Source organism: Hylaeus anthracinus, unplaced genomic scaffold, assembly GCF_026225885.1.
Source record: "Hylaeus anthracinus isolate JK02 unplaced genomic scaffold, UHH_iyHylAnth1.0_haploid 11997, whole genome shotgun sequence".
Lineage (NCBI taxonomy): Eukaryota > Metazoa > Arthropoda > Insecta > Hymenoptera > Colletidae > Hylaeus > Hylaeus anthracinus.
The window spans coordinates 14,629,536-14,643,216 of record NW_026534344.1 but is presented as its reverse complement, the minus strand read 5'-3'; positions in this window follow the sequence as shown (position 1 = coordinate 14,643,216).

The following is a 13,681-nucleotide window of genomic DNA, read 5'->3' as shown; positions in this document are numbered from 1 at the left end:
AGTAGGAACAACTCACGCATTTTTTATTTAGTTACGAATAAAACTGAATATAGTATTGCTTTTACAACCAAAGGTATTGTTAATTTAATTTTGTTAACATGCTGTTTACATACATTTTTATTCGTACGCTACATAAATTACGTTTATCTTGGTTTTATTCTCAATAATTGTTTATCCTACTTTAAGAATGCACCGAGACCATAGTATCGCATTCCAACAATACTTTAAGATTAAACATTGGCGTGATACCACGCTAGCGTGTTCGAGTTAATTAGAAATTCTGAAGTCATGGAATTCCCGTGCCAGTACATGCGTATATACGAAGCGCAAAAGAAAAACATTGACAACATACTATCCAAACATGTAACTGACACTCGATATGAGGTAGATGTATAGCTTCGTAATTATAGAAATTACATCATATCTACCTCAAGGTACATAATATTTCTCGATATGTATCGGTATTAATAATCACGGTAAAAGTGGAATGTTTCACTTCGAATACCGATTGAGAAAATAGAGGAAATAAACACGAAGGAATAGATGCGAAATGAAACTTACTAATGTATTACACCCAAGGAATCATAATTCATTAAACTTACATAGACACGAGAATAGCCACGGGATGTATCGTGAATTAAGAGGTATCCTCATTTCCATAAGTCGGAGACTTCCTCGAGAGCTGCCACGAATCGAAGGGAAAATGAATGCCCATTTAAATCCGTTAGAAGCGAGGATTGAATCCAGTTCGATATACTCATGAATCTGATTTAAATCTTAGTTTCTTCGTTATCGATATTTCTATATTCAACGCCATCTTATGATTCACTTTAACATTTTCATGATGTTTGTTAGAATCTTACCTTGCTTAATGTGTAAGGAATACAAAAAACTAAACATAGAGAATCCTTGTTTTTACTGTTTATTAAGGGAAAAAAGAAAAGAAAGAATAGTGCAGTTTATAAAAGAAAATTGAACAGAACAGAATAATACAGACCACACATGGCGCAGACCACAGATTCTACAATACAGAACAAAGGGGAAGAACAAAAAAGGCATGCACATCGTACACACCAAACTCGTGCATCCATTTGCGCATAAGCGCGATTTTACCACATTCAAAAAAAAAAAAAAACACAATAAAATAATTACATCTCAACAATTAATGAATCTATAAGTTGGTATATGTATCATCTACTGGGTTTTTCCGTATACATGTAATGTGATTCTTTCAGGTAGGCTTCTCACACAAGTAAGAATTACGGTTTATTGTACTGGGAAAGATTCGTTATAAAGAGAGGTATAAAATTTAGAGATGCATATACATATGTATGTATGTGAAACTGCACTATTAATTTTTTTGATCTCTTATTACTAACCAACGTACTGTGTCTACGTCTGTGGTGTGGCGCACTTTATGCTATAAGAACATTAGCGCCGACAACTGACAATGAAAAGTAGATGCGCGTGGCGCGCAAGCTAGGTGCGCGGAAGATTATTTACCATGTACGCATGGTGTGCGTTGCAGAAATGCTCGAGTTGCTAAATAGGTAGTCGGATAGTTTAGTGAAAAAACGGCAAGTAATTCGTAGAATTCATTTACTATATTATACTTACTGTATTATTAACTATAATATCTTTCCTATCCTTCTGCGGCCTCATTATTTATTTGTTCTTATTTATTTGGCTCGTAATTAGGCCATAGTTGTTGTATTAGGTAAACCGCAAAGTAATGTCATTTCTTGTACATTAAATTCAAACAAATACATTCTTACTTAGTTTCGATTTTTAATCAATTATGTAATCACCCTCATTACCAACAGCCTTTTGCAAACTTTCAACTTTCAGATCGATAAAAGGAAAGTCGTTCAGAAAGTAAGTTTAACGGTCTAATTACGCTGTAAAAGAGTGGTCAAAACACAAAAACAAGGTCATTTTTAAAATTTTCAGACAATTTTTTATTTCTCTACGTAATCGCCACATCTTTCAATACATTTTGTATAACGAGTAACAAGCTTTTGAATTTCTAAGTACTCTCAGAGTTGGTATGAATCGAGAGAAGAATGATTCTTCGTTTACATTGGTTACAAGTGGTATTGAGCGAACGACCGACAGTTAGGAGAGAATTATCGCGAAGTGAAAACTGCTCCGTTTCTGTCCAATTAATCGCGGACAGTGCGTGTATAGCTCGTTGATACGTCCGAAAATGAAATTAGTGCGCGAGCTCGCGGGTGGGTAGCCGTGCACCCCACTGGTTTGCCGGTAGGTGGTCCCCGGCGGGCATACATTAAATAAATAATCCCGATCCTCTTCTCGATATAACGTGACCGCTTAGAACACCGGCGAGATGCTACCGACTACGGCCCACCTCCTTGCGCAACTGTCGGCCGGTCGTTTCAATTAATTAGCATCGCGGTATAAAAGACGAGTCTCATCATCCTTTCCTGTTACTCCTTCTTTGCTCGTGCCATGGCTAGATTATTCAAAACGACTTCCAGGGAGCATCGAGCGCCGCGACTACGCGGACGTTATTCATCCGTGTATCGTACGTGCTTTACGTTCTAGAAAACTTATTAGTAATTCATGTCGTTGTCCAGTTCGTAGATTTTAACGGCGTGCGTCGTTTATCGTGACCAAGGGCCCCGTCGCAGCCTGATGCACGACACGTTGGCTTTCGGTGTTCCACTCGGAGGAACGAGACTGGTCGTCCGCGGGCTACGAATCGGACTGTTTTCGATCTCGGTGTTATCTTATTACTCAACGAGGTGGTGAGGACTGTGAGGAGTATAAAGTGAATAAGGCGAATAAAGTCGTAGATACCCATTGATCTTTACAGGTAATAGTCTGTCTCACAAGAGTGTGTCGGCTATATTTTTGTAAATATTAGGTACCGGAAAAAGTTCGTGCGGATTTTCAGAGAAAAATACAAATACTCAAATTTGACCCCCGCATTTCAACTCGGTGCGTAACCTTGAGAGTAGGAATTATTTTCCGCGATATATACAGAAACCACTTGTATAGTCCATTAATTAAACCTTTAGTATATACATAGTTTAGTAGATTAAATCTAACTATTTTCTTCTGAATACCTATCCCTTGAATTATTTAGTTAAGGAGACTCACAGCAATACACCTTTACTACTCGAGGTGTATTGCATAATAGAAGTTACGAGGCCAACTAACAATCCTAGTGGCAACCCTACGTTAGCCATACATAGGTGCGTCTACGAACGCACATCCCTATTTACAAAAATTATCCAGACGACAACTATCCTCGGCAGCGCGGCCGAAAACATGCTTCACAGCCCTCGGCTCGTAACGACTTCATCAATTTTTTTGCAATAAGTATCTGGAGTGATAATCTGCCACGTGGAAGAAAATTAACGTGAACGATACCTCGTGTAGTTCACCAAACAGTGATCAGCAGCTTCTTCGAATGGAGACTCGGTTTTGGTATGGTTCCTGTTGCACATGACCAGTTCTGAACCCAGTGGTGTGATCGTCGTGCATTATCATATTCCACCCACTTTGTCGTCACAAGTTAAAATTCGATCGATAAATGGATATTACAAATGCTCAGCCGGAAATATTTGTTCTCTTCCGTTAAACGGTGCGGTATCCATTTGCCCGATCTTTTGTGAAAATTAAGTGAATCGATTCGCTTTCTTGCGGTAGATTCTTCACATTCGAATACTTGAGCAAGCTCAGAACATGTTTTTCTTGGATTTAAACTTATGTACTCGATGAATTTTTCGTGTTCGATGACAGATGGACGCCCTGAACGCGGTTCGTCATCTAGCGATTCATTTCCTTCTTTGAACCTTTTAACCCATTTCTGTGCGGTTTTTTCACTAACAGCACCTTCACCACAAACGCTACAAATGCGTCTTGCTGCATTTGTTGCTGTACTGCCAAGCTTAAATTCGTAAAGAATAAAAGCACGAATTTTTACTCTTTCGCTGCCCATGTTTACTTCCCTGTAGCTACATAACAACGAAACAATTGAACTTCACAGAGCATGTATACCAATTAAAAAGATCAAGCTTTAAAATAAAATCAAATTCATGTCTTACAGTTGCCAATTACCACACGAAAATCGATATATAGTTACAATTAACGAATAAACCGTACGAACTTTTTTCGGTACTTAATATTTACCATATTTGTACAAAGTTTTATATGGGTCGCATCTACACCTAAAACACTAATACGCATTTACCTAGTAAGATGTCCAATCTTCTCCATTAGCAATTATAGCTTGGCACCGTCTCGTCATGCTCTCTACTAATTTGTCAAAAATTGTTTGACGTCGGCTCACGAAAGTAGTGATTGTGATTGGAGTAATACAGTGTTCAGTGATGAATCTTCGTTTTGGGCTTGGTGTCCTATTAGACATGCATGGCCTGTCCGTGGAAAAAGAATAATACAAAGAAGTGTAAAACACCCCATAAAATTGCATGTTTGGAGTCGCTTTATCGCAAGAGGATTCGGGACTTTATATATCTTCACTCACAATCTGAATGCACAAACAACGACCTTAAACATCAAAGTCGCGTCTGCAAAAGATGGAAAGAGGAAAACGTTATCATCGTACTATGGTGTTAACGATGGTATAATGTATGGTCCATAATGAAGTACAAACTAAGAGGAAGGCGTATCACCAAAATAAGAACAATTGTACACCATATTTGAAAGATATGAAGGTCGTTTCCAGCATCTTACCCCGAAAAATGAATAGAAAGCATGCCGAGACGATGCCAAGCTATAATTGCTAATGGAGATTGGGCACCTTACTTGATAAATGCGTATTAATCTTTTAGGTGTAGATTAGACCCATATAAAATTTTGTACAAATATATAAACATTCACAGAAATATAGTCGATACGCTCTTATGAGACAGACTGTACAATGGTTCTAAACATTTGCTGAAAAATAATACTGTTGGAAACGCCGGTCGAGATCCTTGCATCGCTCATACGTTTATTATAAATCATAACAATATAGCAACAATAACGTAATAGAACGAAGAAATACAACTCTTATAGTTCTCAGACAATTCAGACGTCTTTGTGACAGCTCCGCTTACAACTATACCATCCAAGCAAGCCAACTCCCGCCGATACTTGTGTGTGTTAAAATGTGCTTGTTAAAATAAATCCGATAAAAAACTTCAAAAAAGTAAACAAATTACGCCAAGTATCTACATGAAAGAGTAGAGGACTCGAGGAGTTATCATTGAAAAATAGAAGATCCCCATAAAAAACTACAAGAAAATAGAAAAATATGTGAAATCGAAATGAGCTGCCAGTACATGCTAGATTCCAGAAAAATTAAATATTTTGCTTTGTTGTCTAACGCATATTAATCCTTTGCGGTCGTGTATCTACTCTCAGCCATCAAAGCTTTTTTACCGTTCCGGTAGTATGTCTGTTCTTAGCTACCATAGCAAAGAACCATACTAATCTTTGCTGTGGTGGATAAGAACTATATTAATCTTATATTGTATTCATCCATGTATCCATTTACTCTTTCCCTGTATTTTTATTATTTGAAGTTAAATTCAGGGCATTTTCAATGCCAAGTTTCTTTATTAATGATTAAAAATATTAAGAATTCCATTCTAAAATTAAATAAAAACGAAAACATTCGTGTTAAATTAGAAACTTGACATTAAAAACAAGCTTATAACTATAAGTTTGTTCATTGAAACGTCGTAATTACAAAGATATTCGATTAATTCAAATTTCATATACAGTTGTCTCTGATTGTTCCTCCCATACGCCCTTAAGATATTTCAAAAACAATACTCCAAAATGGCAAAAAAAAAGTTACCGAAATATACCACAGGATGGAGAATCATAAAATATAATTTTTATATAAAAATACAACATTGAAACACATTATTGTGTAAACATATATCTAAAGTTCACAAAAGGATTAATAAATTTAGTTTACCCTCCACAATCTTGCATATTATGTATCACTGCCTGTTGATCGGAAATTAATTCCGACCAGTACAACACTCATGTCTAAATTTAATACGATCGCAAAGGGTTAAAATTTATACCCTTTTCTTGCTAACGATGGCTTTTCACTATTGAAAGATTGTAAGGCGTACCTACGCGGCCCGAACGGAAATTTTTCAAAAATCGGTCCGGTACGGAACGTGTTAATTATATTAGGTTGTCCCAAAAGTTTCGTCCGTGACTTGCACTCGATTATTTTGTGTGGCAGTGTTTATATAAATAGACAACCTAATTTCTTAGATGTTAATGTTGTAACATTAATAGAGTAAAATGAATGGTACGCAATTCAATAATATAATATTAGACATAAAATATTGTGTATGTATTGCTATTTAAGGAAATGGAAGAAACCTTTGGGACAACCTAATGCTTGTCTATGGTGATGATATTACCTTTTTAGTCATTGACGAGAACCTGGAAACGGTTAAAGAAAAAGCAGTTACGTTAGGATGACTCAAACTATATTTGTAAAATTAAGTTTTGCACAGTAAAAATGATCATTTATTGCTCCCAAAAATTAATATTGAAGTGTTTCATCTCTCGTTTGACAAAAGTAAAATGATTGTTGTCGATAAGCGATAGGGGTTCAGTTTGACCTGGTATCGGAAAAACACCTGGAGCCCATGACGTCTCGTATAATATTGCAACATACGTACGTGATGATTTCGTAAGGTTTACAAGTACGAATAACGTACTATTCGACTACAGTGTTCCTTTTCACATCGGATTAAATATCAACTTGTATTCTCTTGTTTGACGCTAAAGAAAGGATTCTATCCTTCTCGTGACAATGCTTAGCCGCGCGTCTAGCGTTTGACACAACAAAAGCTGAATGCCATCGAGTATGGAATTCTGTCACATTTACAATACAAGAAATAATTTTTTCTAATCAAGGACCCATAGAAAACGCTGATTTAAAATTCGTCGAATCTACAAGCTTCGCAGTCAATGCGCTCGAAATTCAAAAGCCTGTAACTCGTCAGGGAAACATACATTGATTCAAACGGTGTTTGTTCGATAAAGTCAAGCGTTAAGAATACGATGCATTTTTCATTTGTACATAAAAAAGACAATGCTACAGACAGTATCTTTTAATATGTACACTGATCAGCAGAATTCAAAGAATGGTGGTCACTAACAGTTCTGTAGAATAAATTGCTCTTTTGAATTGTTACATACAATAACGACTGGGAGTAAACAGAATAACCAGATAGCTGAAAATATCATAAACGAAAAAGCCTGTCCAAGTTCAAAGAAATACACATGTAAGTTTGTAATGTATTGCCATAAAAAGTAAGCGATACATTTTTTAAGGTTCAAGTTCAAAATAAGTATTAATTGCATCTCATTCGTGATTTATTTTTCTTCGTTTTGTACTTTTATTATATGAAATACCATCTTTGACATATTATTTTACCTTACATATTATTTTCTTATTTATTTATTAGTACGTCTAACTTTACTATTCTAATCTAATTTTTAACTATTTATTCCGTGAAAAAAATGTTTTAAACATATGTTAAATGACTTTAAGTATGATGGATATTGCGCTAATTAATGTTTTGATCTGTTGCTTTTTCATGGAGATAAGGAAGTGAACTCGGTTTGTATGGAACACTAAACTTTTTACTTTAGAAATGTAATAATCGTAACAGATTTTCCATAAAATTGATTTATTTAAAATGTGGATTTTAATTTGGAACTACAATCGATAACGATATATCTGTTGAAAAAGATACAACTGTTGGGTTACAGTGAAACTTTATACCTATAGAGTTTTGAAGAATATTACACAAATCTTTTCCTTGTTGGCTGATATTCGTATGCAACGGGTCGAAACTATATTCAAGTTTGCAAGTGAAATACATAAATGCACCATATGCAAAAAAAGTTCCATATTTTTAATAACGTTTTGTGGAACCACTTCTGATATTAAATATGGCATTCTTACGTCAAATTTTTCCATTCTTTCAATAAAGTTTTTGCAAAAACTGTATGGCACCAATGGACCACACTTTGAAGTCATTAATTTAAATTTCTTGATTTTTTAATATGTTACTTCGAAACATTACGCACATTTAGATACAGAAGTATTTCAAAAAATTAGTGGCATTAGTGCCTTATACATTCACAGTGTAAATCACGAGGAGTAGGATGAGAGAGAGAGAGAGAGAGAGAGAGAGAGAGAGAGAGAGAGAGAGAGAGAGAGAGAGAGAGAGAGAGAGAGAGAGAGAGAGAGAGAGAGCTCATCAAACCCGCGAATTTGAAATACCAACGTGTTAGGGAACATTCTCAAATTTGTACTGCATCTGACAACTCACGTCAAACCGCCGACTCTTAACCGCTCGCGTTTCAGAGAAAGGAGCTGGTCTCATGTTTGTGCGAGTGGGTGCGACTGCGCATGCTGATTGGAGCACCGCGATTCCTCTAATCATTCCCTCGGCTATTAGGGTCACACTTTCTCCGAGCGGCAGAGACAATGGCTATGGGCTCGATCATGTGAGTGCGCGCAAGTTGCGTACACGCCGCGTGCTTACGCGCGTGCGTCGACGAGTGAAATTGTTGGTTGCGAAAATCGGGCCGAATAAAAAGATACCGCGGAGATGGAGGGGAAGGAGGAGGGGCGGTGACTAACGGCCGCGGTCGGATCGGAGATTCGAATCTGGAATCTCGAGTGGCTATCTGGAGGAACCTCGACGAGTCGACGTGAGAAACTGAGCATGGTTTGCGTCATCGGTCGCGTACCGTCCGCCAAACGTTGCTCGAGTGCACCCTTGCATGCAACGACACTTTCGACGATGAACTCTTCGATGACAGATACCGGCAAGAACCTATGCACTGGTCTGAGAGGATGACAATAACAATAAGTAGACTGCCGATCTTTATGCAAAAGGAAATCTTCGTGATCGCGCCTACAAAAATTAAACCTAAATAGGAATTTATTTTATTCTGAAAGTATTATAACATGAACTTCACTTTCAATCTCACATTACATCAAGAAACTTTTGTTGAATATACGGTTGCGGGTTTATTATTGAGAGAAAGCGATCTATCATCTATATATGTTCAGTTTGAATTGACCGCCGCGATGCGCGTCGTTGACTATTGTCTTTTGTTCTTTCCTCTACGCGCGTCCTCGCGACGTTTTTTAGGATAATCCGCATCACAAGCTGTTACGATTAACATGTGCTCGTTCGTGTATAATATGTGAGGCAATTAACCAATTCAAACTTTCGCGCTCCGGGCGTAATCAGCGCGCGCATATACTATCGCCCTCTGGCTAAGACAAGGGGAAGAGAACAATAGCGATTACAGAGTTGCAGACGGATTATGATTACGAACACGGTTACGATTGCGATTATAAATGTGCGTGTAGCGTTTATTTTATGATGAATATATCAGTATTGTTCAACCGAACGAGTTAAAGAATTTATTAAACACCCCGGAGTTTATATATATGTATTTATACTCTTTCTTATTAAATATTATTCCAACTTACGTTGTGTTTTAATCCTGTCAATTATCATGCAAAGAAATTTTACCTGTAATCTCTTGAAGATCTTGATACTGGACACGGAGAATCAGCCTTATAGGTATTTGTATCATTACGATGTTTTGAGATATCGAATTATTTCTATGTCAAGTTATTGAAATTTTTGGTTCTTTGATTTCACATATACTCTATGATCGCAAAGCTATTAATCAAACGTCAGTGTTTTTCTCAGTGTTCGCTTGTGTACGTTGTCGAAACGAGTAATGCCATGTTAATCACATTATTAGACTGGTTTTTGTTTATTTAAATTGTAGCAGGTATTGTAATATCGATGTTCAAAATCCGCGGGCAAACCCGTAGAATAAAGACGATAATAGCGCGCGCAACGCGACCATGTAAATGAATACGAATAAAGGTGAGGCACGACGGTTAGTCGAGCACATGATTCCAATATAATGTTCAATAAAATATCATAAAAGTTTAGAAACAATAGAACGTGTAATTTTTTCTATAACAAATTCCTCAAAATACGTGTCTTTTTAGAACCGTTACAGTTTTGTACATTCTAATAGAAGGAATTGTATTTTTCAATCAAAACTTTTCGTTTTTCTTGACTATCAGAAACAAATATATTAAATACTGACTCTTTGGCTAGAATCACATCATTTAAAAATACATTTCTGTTAAAAACAAATTCGTTAAAAAGCAGTTCGTCCATTATACCTATCCATTGCAACATGTTGAACGTTACGTCCACCATGTATGGGTGACAGAGCTTTTCACTCAAGGAACTTCAACAATTAATTTTAAAGGGTCTATACGTATACTATAGTATTCTACACCCAAGTGTCTGAATATTAAAGTAATGTAAAAATTAGACATTGTTTAGTTAGAGACTTATTTTAATGGGATAAACGTAGGGGCTATAATTTCTAATTGTTTCGAGACAAAATTTTAGCCCTGCAAACATTTCCATATGAATCAGTCTGGCAATTGTATTAAGAGTTTTTTGCTAATTACTAGTGGATTTATTAATTTACCAGATTCATGGAGCAACCCAGTAGCTACCTTTTGTGCGCTAAATTTTGGATTAGCTTTTATTCTTCACAGAATTTTACACTTTGACTATCCAGTACCTTCGGTTCGTTTTTTTTGGAGATGGACTTTATGCGATCTTCACGTTTTCAGAGTAAAGCCATGTCTCTAATTGCAGTATTACTTGCCTACATTATGCAAAGAAATAATTTCTCGATACATTTTGCTCTTTTCCCTATGAAAAATGATAAGCTTACGAACGTTGAATGAAATATTTTTTCTTTACGGTTTATCCTTACAAATACTAAGTAATCACCAACACGAATCGACACAGAATTGGTCGTGTAGTACATATTTTGAATTTTGTGTTTACAAACATGCTAGAATTAAAATTAATTTACATTAGGGGCAGCGCGAAGTATTCTACACCCAAGTGTCTGAATATTAAAATAATATAAAAATTAGACATTGATTAGTTGGAGATTTAATTTAACAGAAACAATATGAATTGAATACATAAATTTAATACTTTTGTTAATTAGAGTTGTTTCAATTGAATATATAGCTCAATTACTTCATCTGACGTTATAGGCAAAGTTATAAAGCAACAAAGTCAGAATTGTAAAATGTTCAAATATTTATGTTAGTTTCTGTATTTCAATATTAGTGCGAATGAATTATTTTTTCTTCTTTATTCTTCTATGTCTTCTTGATTCTGCGGCGCTTCTTAATTTCACTGCACTGCACTGTAGGCGAGATCCACGAAGCTTCGACTTCATCCTGCGCAATAGTCAGCGAAAGTCACTTTCGCTATTTGAAGGTAGCCTAGCTCGTGAGTGCGGGAGAATCAGCTGAGCAATCTCGTGTTGAAAAATTCGTAATACGCGTGTACGTCAGTTCTCTGACGGGGGTGTGTCTCGTTTCATTCCGCGGGACATTACGGCACCGTATGTACACCGTAATGGCGAGATAAGTACTCTTAAAGACACTTCGTGGAATGCGTTCTTAATGAACCCAACGTGTCTGCCACTTGCCAATTACGCGGCACTTCGCGTATACAATGGCGGTTCGATTGACACCAAACATGTCCTGTTCACCGATTTCTAATTACTCTCTATTACAGGAAAATGGTGTGGAGAATGGCCTTTCCCAAGCTGACAATTTGCTGGAAAATTTTTGTGACATTTCAGCATTTGTGTGTACTAAATCCCTTGCCGTACTTTGAAATACGATGTCGATGGGATTAATGCAATGATACAATCATCCATATCGATACATATAGCAAATATATTAGACTAGTATCAGCGATGAATTTAACGTTAAACGTTGACGAAACAAAGTCTTCATTTGTTGACTATTATTCATATTCATACAAGTAAAAATGCTAAGTTCTTGCAAAGAAGCAAAGTTTGCATAAATAACCTTCTACTTTTATCTAATTTAATTTAAAACATACTATCTGCAAATTTATTATCAATTTTAATAGAAAGTGTTACCCGTTTTTGTAACAAATTTCAACCATAGAAATAGGAAAATAAACGTATTATAAATGTGTATTATAATATGATGTGTATTATAAATGTGGTTTATTTAAATATTTTAGCAATGTACAATAGATTTGTTAGCGAAATTGAAAAAGGTATAAACTTTGGTAATGAACTTGGGCCTGGTGTAGCTTTGCCAACGTTTGATTTTTTGTCTTTTTAATGAACGTTTGATTTAATATCAAACTTATTTCAATGATGTTGTACAAGTAGCGTTCCACTTTGTTATGTTTTTTCTTTTTTTTTTTATTACGTGGGGAAAATCTTCTTAAGACTTCCCCGACTTTTTAAGGAAAGCTGAGGATCATGTCGGATTCTCTGCACCGCTTGCAAAGTGGTGCAAAGCCTAACCACCAAACCTCCGCGATGTTTTGTGTTGTGTTAACTATTATTAGGTTGGTAACTTTACCATCGCTCTATTTAATATCAAACTTATTCGATAAGACGAATAGTTTCAGACTCCAAACAAGCTTTTACTATATTGGCGCTTTGATCTAAATAGTTCAGTGCCGTTTTCAAAACAACTGAAACAATTAGTGCATTACACTTAAAATCAACATTTTTATTGATACGTTTCGTGCGAAGTCGTTTTTGTCCGACTTCTGGTTCAGAATATTTAATGTTTTGACTAAAGATTGATATATTATCATACAATATTTCATTACATCATTAATCTACAAGTAAATAGCTTGTTTTGTTTTTTTTTTTGTTTTTTATTGTGTTTTTATAGTTACATCCACCTCACAGGGTTATTAGCAACTACATGAATTTCTGGTACGTATAAATTTGGGTGAATAGTTTTGTTTGTTTAAGGAACATGATTAAGTTATTACAATTTTCAATTGTATTGGTGGAGTTCTCGATTTTTTTATGGATTTTGAATTTTCTTCTTTCTCGTTCGTACTTGATGCAGGAGGTGATGATGTGTTCTATTGTGTTCAGTGTGTTGCATCTGGTACATGTAGGTTTGTTCTATACAACAATTTTAATAATGATAATTTTAACAATTTTAATAATGACGAATAATAATTCGTTTGGTGGGAATATATTTTACAGAATTAAATTTGTCACAAAATATGTGATTTCAGTACATTAAATAAATATGTTTACGTGTTCCATTTATGGTACACTTAGCACGTAACGTGTTAAACGCATGCTTTAAGACTAAAACTGATAGTTTTATTTTTTATTTTACTTCTATTTTATTTATAGTGCATTATTCAATTGAACGTCTAAAGGTCTATTTGCACATATCCTTACATTATCAGTTCCGTATCCGTACCGTATCAGTAACGTCACGGTGCGGTGTCGGGGGTGTGTGAACATCCCCATTCAAAAACACCAAAAGTATATTTAAAATCACTGACACTGATGGAACATTACGGAACGGATACGGAACTGACACGTTACGGATATGTGTAAATAGACCTTTATACAATTGGCACTTCATTTTGTGTAGTAGTAATTGAGTAAAAACGGTAATGCTGCTGTACCTGGCGGAACGATCGTCAGGTAGCGCCCACGTATTTATAAGGGTCAGGACGTCCCGGCGCCTCGTTGCGGACCTCAAGGCACGGTGGCA